The 9,962-nt window shown below is 45.6% G+C and overlaps 1 protein-coding gene across 1 annotated transcript in view; it reads right to left on the bottom strand.

The window, feature by feature from the left end:
* The window catches only part of kank2 (KN motif and ankyrin repeat domains 2), a 94,431-nt gene that overhangs the window by 28,839 nt on the left and 55,630 nt on the right, over positions 1 to 9,962 (bottom strand).

Raw genomic sequence — 9,962 nt, 5'->3', positions numbered from 1 at the left:
CTGTTAAGGGATCGCCCTGAGTGGGAGTTGAACCCCGGACGCCGGCGTCGCGGGCGGCATCACAGACCACTAAGCAAGAGGTGAATTCACTTCTTGCTTCTGGGTCTGGATGCCTCTGGGGAGTGAGTTTACTTGCAGTACCGCTTAACATCCACAGCCACTTCACGACTTGTACCTCGTGACTGTGGATATACTGCGGTACCTCCGTTACAGTGGCATAATTGCGAAACGTGTTTAGTCCCTTGTTTGAGCCGAATCTGGGTTGAACATGATTTGTGGAGCTCCCTCTGGTGTTGTGATCGTGGTATTCACTGACCTTTGGGAAGTATTTCGACATGTACATGGGTACCTTAGTGGTGTGTAGTGTATCTTGTGAGACTGTGAGTGTGTCTGTATCTGTATGTGAGTGTTTATATGTATGTGTGTGTGTGTGTGTGTGTGTGTGTGTGTGTGAATGTGAGTGTGTCTGTGTATGTGTGTGAGTGTGTAGGTGTATTTGTGTGAGTGTGAGTGTGTCTGTGTCTGTGTGTGAGTGTGTGAGTGTGTATGTGTGTGTTCCCAAGCACCCATGTGTGTGTGTGTGTGTGTATGTGTGTGTTCCCAAGCACCCATGTGTGTGTGAGCGAGCATCCTCCTCTCTGCTCTCAAACAGTGTTCCTTTGAGATGACAGTGAGTCCAGTGTGCCCCCCCCCCCCCTGCAACCAGCCCACCATTCTTCAGAACGCCCCCCCCTCTCTCTCTCTCTCTCTCTCTCTCTCTCTCTCTCTCTCTCTCTCTCTCTCTCTCTCTCTCTCTCTCTCTCTCTCTCTCTCTCTCTCTCTCTCTCTCTCTCCTCTCTCTCTCTCTCTCTCTCTCTCTCTCTCTCTCTCTCTCTCTCTCTCTCTCTCTCTCTCTCTCTCTCTCTCTCTCTCTCTCTCTCTCTCTCTCTCTCTCTCTCTCTCTCTCTCTCTCTCTCTCTCTCTCTCTCTCCCTCTCTCCCTCTCTCCCTCTCTCCCTCTCTCCCTCTCTCCCTCTCTCTCCCTCCCTCCCTCCCTCCCTCCCTCCCTCCTCCCCTCACCCCTCTCTGTCTCTCTCTCTCTCTCTCCCTCCCTCTCTCTCCTCCAGGTCTTGCCCCCAGACTCAGCCCCATACCCCCACGCCCCCCCCCGCCCTCCTACAGCTGCATTCCACACTAACGGAAGTTAACCCCCCCCCCCCCCCCCCCATTAAGATGGGACGCCCCTTCTGCAGGTCATGGAGCTGAAAAGTATACGTCTCCGCCGCCGAGTCCTGTCAGGATGTTATGAGTACGCTGCGTCCTTCTTTCATCCCTCTCTCTCTCTCTCCCTCTCCCTCTCTCTCTCTCTCTCCCTCTCCCTCTCTCCCCCCTCTCTCTCCCCTCTCTCTCCCCTCTCTCTCTCTCTGAGTACGTCTTCTTTCATCCCTCTCTCTCTCCACGACTACAAAGTCCACGGGTTGATTTTGACATGTGGACATGAGCTTTGATTATTAACACATTTAACACTTTGACTGCCGGGTGTGACGGATGAAAAAACTGATGAATGTCTGATGAAAAAACATCATAGGTGGCCGGGTAGCACAGCGGACTAAGCGTCTGTCTACCACCGCAGAGACACTGGTATCGAATCCGGCTTGTCCGGCCGTCATACTGACACAATTGGCGGTGTCAGCGGGAGGGAAGCCGGTGGGTGGTATTCTGGTCGGTTGTAAACAGCGACTCCTACAGGTCGGTCAGGGCGCCTGCACAGCGAGGGAGGGAGATGGCGAGTGTAGTGTGACCTCCCACGCGTTACACTTCACCAATGAGAGTCCGTGCTGGCAGGTGAAAAGAGGCTTGCTGGCTGTCTCCACATGTGTCGGAGGAAGCATGTGGTAGACTTCAGGGTTCCCTTGTACCGACCAGTAGGGGGAACATGCGCACAACAACCAGGAAGAGGAGGGGGGGAATTGGCATAACGACTAAATTGGGATGGGAGGAAAATACAGAAGAACAGGAGGAGAAAAAGTCAAAAAAAAAAAAAAAAAAACATCATCAAACAGAAGTACATCCCTACAGTGTGTGTGTTAGCCACTCTGCAGCTAGGCTACTAACTAGAACCAAGAGGAGAGACCACATCAGTCCAGTGTTAGCCACTCTGCAGCTAGGCTACTAACTAGAACCAAGAGGAGAGACCACATCAGTCCAGTGTTAGCCACTCTGCAGCTAGGCTACTAACTAGAACCAAGAGGAGAGGACCACATCAGTCCAGTGTTAGCTACTCTGCAGCTAGGCTACTAACTAGAACCAAGAGGAGAGACCACATCAGTCCAGTGTTAGCTACTCTGCAGCTAGGCTACTAACTAGAACCAAGAGGAGAGACCACATCAGTCTAGTGTTAGCTACTCTGCAGCTAGGCTACTAACTAGAACCAAGAGGAGAGACCACATCAGTCCAGTGTTAGCTACTCTGCAGCTAAGCTACTAACTAGAACCAAGAGGAGAGACCACATCAGTCCAGTGTTAGCTACTCTGCAGCTAGGCTACTAACTAGAACCAAGAGGAGAGACCACATCAGTCCAGTGTTAGCTACTCTGCAGCTAGGCTACTAACTAGAACCAAGAGGAGAGACCACATCAGTCCAGTGTTAGCTACTCTGCAGCTAGGCTACTAACTAGAACCAAGAGGAGAGACCACATCAGTCCAGTGTTAGCTACTCTGCAGCTAGGCTACTAACTAGAACCAAGAGGAGAGACCACATCAGTCCAGTGTTGGCTACTCTGCAGCTAGGCTACTAACTAGAACCAAGAGGAGAGAGCACATCAGTCGTTAGTGTTAGCTACTCTGCAGCTAGGCTATTAACTAGAACCAAGAGGAGAGACCACATCAGTCCGGTGTTAGCTACTCTGCAGCTAGGCTACTAACTAGAACCAAGAGGAGAGACCACATCAGTCCAGTGTTAGCTACTCTGCAGCTAGGCTACTAACTAGAACCAAGAGGAGAGACCACATCAGTCCAGTGTTAGCTACTCTGCAGCTAGGCTACTAACTAGAACCAAGAGGAGAGACCACATCAGTCCAGTGTTAGCTACTCTGCAGCTAGGCTACTAACTAGAACCAAGAGGAGAGACCACATCAGTCCAGTGTTAGCTACTCTGCAGCTAGGCTACTAACTAGAACCAAGAGGAGAGACCACATCAGTCCAGTGTTAGCCACTCTGCAGCTAGGCTACTAACTAGAACCAAGAGGAGAGACCACATCAGTCCAGTGTTAGCTACTCTGCAGCTAGGCTACTAACTAGAACCAAGAGGAGAGACCACATCAGTCCAGTGTTAGCTACTCTGCAGCTAGGCTACTAACTAGAACCAAGAGGAGAGACCACATCAGTCCAGTGTTAGCTACTCTGCAGCTAGGCTATTAACTAGAACCAAGAGGAGAGACCACATCAGTCCAGTGTTAGCTACTCTGCAGCTAGGCTACTAACTAGAACCAAGAGGAGAGACCACATCAGTCCAGTGTTAGCTACTCTGCAGCTAGGCTACTAACTAGAACCTAAAGGAGAGACCACATCAGTCCAGTGTTAGCTACTCTGCAGCTAGGCTACTAACTAGAACCAAGAGGAGAGACCACATCAGTCCAGTGTTAGCTACTCTGCAGCTAGGCTACTAACTAGAACCAAGAGGAGAGACCATATCAGTCCAGTGTTAGCTACTCTGCAGCTAGGCTACTAACTAGAACCAAGAGGAGAGACCACATCAGTCCAGTGTTAGCTACTCTGCAGCTAGGCTACTAACTAGAACCAAGAGGAGAGACCACATCAGTCCAGTGTTAGCTACTCTGCAGCTAGGCTACTAACTAGAACCAAGAGGAGAGACCACATCAGTCCAGTGTTAGCTACTCTGCAGCTAGGCTACTAACTAGAACCAAGAGGAGAGACCACATCAGTCCAGTGTTAGCTACTCTGCAGCTAGGCTACTAACTAGAACCAAGAGGAGAGACCACATCAGTCCAGTGTTAGCTACTCTGCAGCTAGGCTACTAACTAGAACCGAGAGGAGAGACCACATCAGTCCAGTGTTAGCTACTCTGCAGCTAGGCTACTAACTAGAACCAAGAGGAGAGACCACATCAGTCCAGTGTTAGCTACTCTGCAGCTAGGCTACTAACTAGAACCAAGAGGAGAGACCACATCAGTCCAGTGTTAGCTACTCTGCAGCTAGGCTACTAACTAGAACCAAGAGGAGAGACCACATCAGTCCAGTGTTAGCTACTCTGCAGCTAGGCTACTAACTAGAACCAAGAGGAGAGACCACATCAGTCCAGTGTTAGCTACTCTGCAGCTAGGCTACTAACTAGAACCAAGAGGAGAGACCACATCAGTCCAGTGTTAGCTACTCTGCAGCTAGGCTACTAACTAGAACCAAGAGGAGAGACCACATCAGTCCAGTGTTAGCTACTCTGCAGCTAGGCTATTAACTAGAACCAAGAGGAGAGACCACATCAGTCCAGTGTTAGCTACTCTGCAGCTAGGCTACTAACTAGAACCAAGAGGAGAGACCACATCAGTCCAGTGTTAGCTACTCTGCAGCTAGGCTACTAACTAGAACCGAGAGGAGAGACCACATCAGTCCAGTGTTAGCCACTCTGCAGCTAGGCTACTAACTAGAACCAAGAGGAGAGACCACCAGTGTTAGCTACTCTGCAGCTAGGCTACTAACTAGAACCAAGAGGAGAGACCACATCAGTCCAGTGTTAGCTACTCTGCAGCTAGGCTACTAACTAGAACCAAGAGGAGAGACCACATCAGTCCAGTGTTAGCTACTCTGCAGCTAGGCTACTAACTAGAACCAAGAGGAGAGACCACATCAGTCCGGTGTTAGCTACTCTGCAGCTAGGCTATGTGGGATATTTGTGGATATCCTGATGAAGAATGTCTCAGTCAACCGAGGCTTGGATAATAACAAGGTTTATTAACCAAACAGATAGAATACATAGAGAGAATGGCTGAGGCTCTCGCCCCAGGTGATCAGCTGAAATTACCCAGGTAAGAAGCCTGGATAGATCTCAAGAGGAGATCTATATAGTTAACAGGAGGGGGTGTGGTCCCATTTGATAGGTCAGATGGGGGGGAGGGGGTACAGGTTTGGGGACACAGGGGAGGGGGGTGTCTTATTCCACAGAGAGGGGGGGGGGGGCACAGGTAAAGGGAACACAGGGGAGGGGGATATATTTACATGAGGGCATATTATACCACAATACTCACTTTTCTTTCTTATAATGTGGGTGAGATTAATGTATAATATACCAGGATTGTTTGGAACAGGTAAAAGTGGGGATAATAGTTTAAAAATAGAATTATTTACATACATGATTAATAGAATTATTTACATACATGATTCATGACATGATCGACTGGACTGCGGTCTGTGTTATTTTGATATCAGAGATGTGGGAATAGATATCACCCTTTTCTTTTATTAATCGCTTAAAATACCTATATCAATGAGTGGTCCTCATCTCTGATATCAAACAACAATTAACATAATCATTTGAAGCTATCGCTGTGCAAATATCTTGGCATACCTTCAGTCGTTCATGTCGTGACTCTGGGGAGCTAATGTGATCGTTGTGCATACAGGCATCGTAATAAACCAATTAAATACATGCACTGTCTGTGTGGTCAGATTGCACAGGGTGAAAAAACAAAATTGTGTGCATAATTAGGCTAATGTGTACAAAAACATTTTAACAACCGTTAACCTGGTGGTTAATAAAACTAACATGATTGATTATGGGAAACTGTTCAAAAATATATATATATATTTTTGCACGTTTTATGATGATTCTTGATGAAATTACTTAGGATCCAGTTGTATTTACCCTGAGTTTGAGTGTCACTTTCATCTGTGATTGCCTCAGTTTTGTTGGTCTTTACTTAGAATCAGGCAATTTTCTCCATTTCTTCTCTATAAATGAGGAGATAAAACGTCCTATGCATCGCTTCTGTATGTAATTCTAGTGCATATACTATCAATGGTTCACCATATAGGTGCAAAACAACGTTACATGTCCTCTTCTATGAGAGAATAAAACAACTGATTCTTTCTTGTCTGACAATACAATTTTGTAGCCTAAGTCATTCAAATGTGATGTAATGTGATCATGTGGTCACTTCTTCCTTCAGCAATACATTTTAGCTCATTATTACTAACCATTGTTAATGCTTTCTCATTGATTTCTTTTCATCACATCCCTAGTTCATCGTTTTGCAGATACATACAATTGTGTGAAAAGTTTCCTTCTTGTGAAGGTATTAATCTGAATGATGTTGCGTCGTTGTTGACAAGGTGTTCTCTGTCGGTCGTGTGGCAGGGCCAAACAGTAACACATAAAAATTAAATAAATACATACAATAGACATTACCTTAGTGGCTAATGTGTCAAAATAAAATTGAAAACCGTTAACCTAGTGGTTAATATAAAAGGTGATTATGATAATCGTTATGCATTGTTCTGTGGTCAAAACAAACTTGGTGTCTTGGAACAATCCAACTGGTTCTGCCCTGTTTAACAATACCATTTTGCAATGTGACTCTGTGATCATTTCTCATTGTCATTATAAAATTGGTTAATGCAATCTTACTGATTGTATTTCATCATATTCCTAGTCAATAATTTTCCAGATACATATGAACTCTGTGAAACAGTTCTTGTTTGTGAATCTGACAGTTGCTGTGAAGTGTTGATCATCTGTTCTCGGTCTGTCGTGTGGCAGGGCCAATACATACATAACAATGTGGACAATGTGTGTTCAGAAGTATCTTGTTCTACAGGTCTCTGATGATGTCTCTTCTTGACGATGCAGTCGGGAACATTCACTGGTCGTCGTTCATTCAGAGGGGGCCTACAGGAGGTCGCCGTCCGCTCCCTGTGTACCTTGTCAAGGGTCACCGGTAGCAGTCAACTGTTCCTCGTCATCGCGGTACTAGAGGGGCGAGGGGGCGGGCGTTTTTGAATGTGTTGTGCTGGTTTCGCTGTCCTCTCCTCGTCATTGCGGTACCACTTGATGGAGGGCGAGGGCCCGCCGGTGTAGTGGCTAGTCAGTAGGACGCTCTCTCTCACACGGATGACAATCTTGTCATGGGAATCTACCTTGATGGTCGGGGCTTTGGTTCCCATCTGCAGGTGATGGGTTTGGTCTGCAGTGCCGGGGTGGAGGCTGTCAAAGGTTGATCTCCTCTTCGTCAGTGTCTCCTTGGTCAGTCTCCTTCGTGGTCCTCTGCTCCACTTTCTTGGGGATGTCTGTGGGCTGGGTTGGATGGTTCTCTCACGGTTGTTGTCGTCGCCTCTGGTTGTCAATTTTCTTTATGTGTCCCGCTGTGATTAGCTTGTTAATCTCAGCGCGGTACACAGTCTCTTGAGCGGGGTCTCTGGCTAGGCGCCGCTCTGTGTTCAATAGATACCGCTCCGTCGCTTCTTTTGGGGCGTGGAAGGTGGGCATACCCTCTCGCCTCAAGAGTGGAGTTGCGTATCTCATCACTCCATTGACTTTGACTCTCTTTGTCCCTTGCTCGAGGAGTGCTATGGCGTAAATGTCTTCCTTGGAACGAATGTCTTTCTTTTCGTTCTTAAAGGGCATTGTCTCTAGTGTCCATAGCCTCTCGACATGCTGTAGGAGGGTGGTGTCTTCTTCTGTCACTCTGGAGTGGAGGCAGCTAGTGGCTGCTGTTCGGTTAAGAGACTTAGCGAGGGGGCCTTGTAATGTCCATCCTAGGCGGGTCTCGACTGCTGCAGGACAGCCTCTGGGCCCTGTGTGGACCCGGTCTATCGGGACTATGAGGTCTGCATGGTCGGAGCCTATCAGCAGGGTCGGGGTGGCACCGTCTATGAGCGGGATAGGTAGTTGACGCAGGTGCACATATTTATCCATCAGCTTGGCGATGGGGTAGGTGTACTGCGACAGGCCTATTTCTTGGCTGGTGAAAGCATTAGTAATCCTATACCGTCTCTCTGGCTGCCCGCTTGCTGCGATAGTGAAGGAGACATTCTCGCCCTTTATCGTCTTTAGATCTCTTCTTATTGTCCGAATCGTCATTGGTTGTGTCCGCAGCTTCGTGGTTCAGGTCACGCGTCGTCTCACTCGTCCTGTCCTCTCACCAATTCGTGATCTGAGGGTGATAAACACTGCCTTAGAAAACTCCTCACATAAATGATTCAACGCCTTTCTGCTAAAGTGGAAAATCATTTTGGGATTAATTCAATTCATTTAAAATAAAATCACTTAATTGACAATAGGAAATGCAAGCCAATTGCATTAGCAGTGATTCCTTGTGTCAAGAAGGTCACATTCACTACAATCTTATCATTAGGCTTTAAATAAAATTAGTAAATGAATGGCCAAAGTCTTGAATCAGATAAAATAGTCTGTGGTGTTAAATTGAAGTTGATCTTACCTCAGGATGCGTACGATGGTGTGCTTCTTCAAGATACTTACCTCGCCATGACTTCTCGGTTGTTTTTCACATCTCAGTGTGGCTCATCATCGCATAGCATGGGGAAAAAACATAAAATCTAGGTAGCCAGTTAATTTTTGCATGAAAAACAATCATTTCTTATCATCTAACCCTAACTAACCTTACTGTCATGCATTTGTCCTAATAAACTAATCTACACTGTAGCACTCAACACTTTGATGACCATTGTTACTCAGCTGATAGAGGTGTGCCTTGCCTGATGTCCTGTCGTACAGAACCTGTGAGTCGCTTTGGATAAAAGTGTCAGCTAAATGATCAATGTTGTTGATATCTTGTACATTTAGATAATTGTGCTGCAATTTTGGTGGTTGATAATTTTGCAATCATGGAAAGTATTAGTTGTTAAAAGAATAGTCTAAGGAAAGTCATGCATGTTATTGGTTATAAACAGAGAATAGAAGGAGGGGATTGTAAGTAGTTGTTTTCATCATTAATCTTTCATCTCGGGCACTTCTCTAATTCATGTGTCTTTTGAAAAGAGATGATGAAAACGACTGGTTAGTTATTGTTAGTATGGGAGTTAGGTAGATTTTCATAACTGCAAATTCATCACCGGTGTCTAATTCATGTTAATTAAGTGGTTCTCTGTTGCCATCCACCGCTAGGTGAGTTCATCAAGTCTGTGGTCACGAGTGCAGGCATTTGCATTGCTTTGTCTCCCAAGTGCCCACTCTGAAGAAATTTACATGTGGGTATTTGGATGCAGATTTGTTCCAAATGGTCAATCGATTGTCTCTCAGCTCTGCACTGTCTCTCGGTTGACATGCAAATTGTTGGAGCTTCAGTCTTTTGTGATACAATTTGGGTGTAGGTCTCTGCATCTCGCCTCAGAGCCTGTCTGAAAATAAAAACACATGTTAATTTTCCACTCCTAAGACCATTTTTGAGTGTGTTCTTTTTGATTGTCTGTGAGCTTAACAAAAAAAAAAAAACATCAGCTAGTTCTCATCCATCCCATCCTAGGATGTAATGATAGTGTTATCATTTTTTAATCATATCGCATATGTACACAAGCACTCATAAGAATGTGGAACCACACATTTTGAATCATGTTTAAAAATGTCTTACAATGGAAAGGGCTAGTTATCTTTAATTGGTTCTTTAGATAAATACATTAACTCAAGTGAATATAACCTAAACATCTTACTTTTAAACATGATCTATGTTGTTTGTGCCCAAGTTTTTTAACATTAAAAGCTTATAAAGTCTAATCTAACGCTGTTTATGTGTACGCCCACAGATGTATTATAATTCTGAAACAGACATTGTAATTAGCTTTATGTGACTTATAATGTGTAAATTAAAGCAACATAAACACTCAAGTGATCTGAGATAGTTGTAATTTGCTGTAACTGAGATGCAGTTTCTACGTCAAATGACTCCCTTTTCTTGACTCCTTTTGTATCACAAACAGTACTGAATTTGCAAATCTGGTATGTCATAAATGTACAGAT

This window comes from Notolepis coatsorum (assembly GCF_963971535.1).
Source record: "Notolepis coatsorum genome assembly, chromosome: 14".
Classification (NCBI taxonomy): domain Eukaryota; kingdom Metazoa; phylum Chordata; class Actinopteri; order Aulopiformes; family Paralepididae; genus Notolepis; species Notolepis coatsorum.
This window is presented reverse-complemented; position numbering and strand designations above follow the sequence as displayed.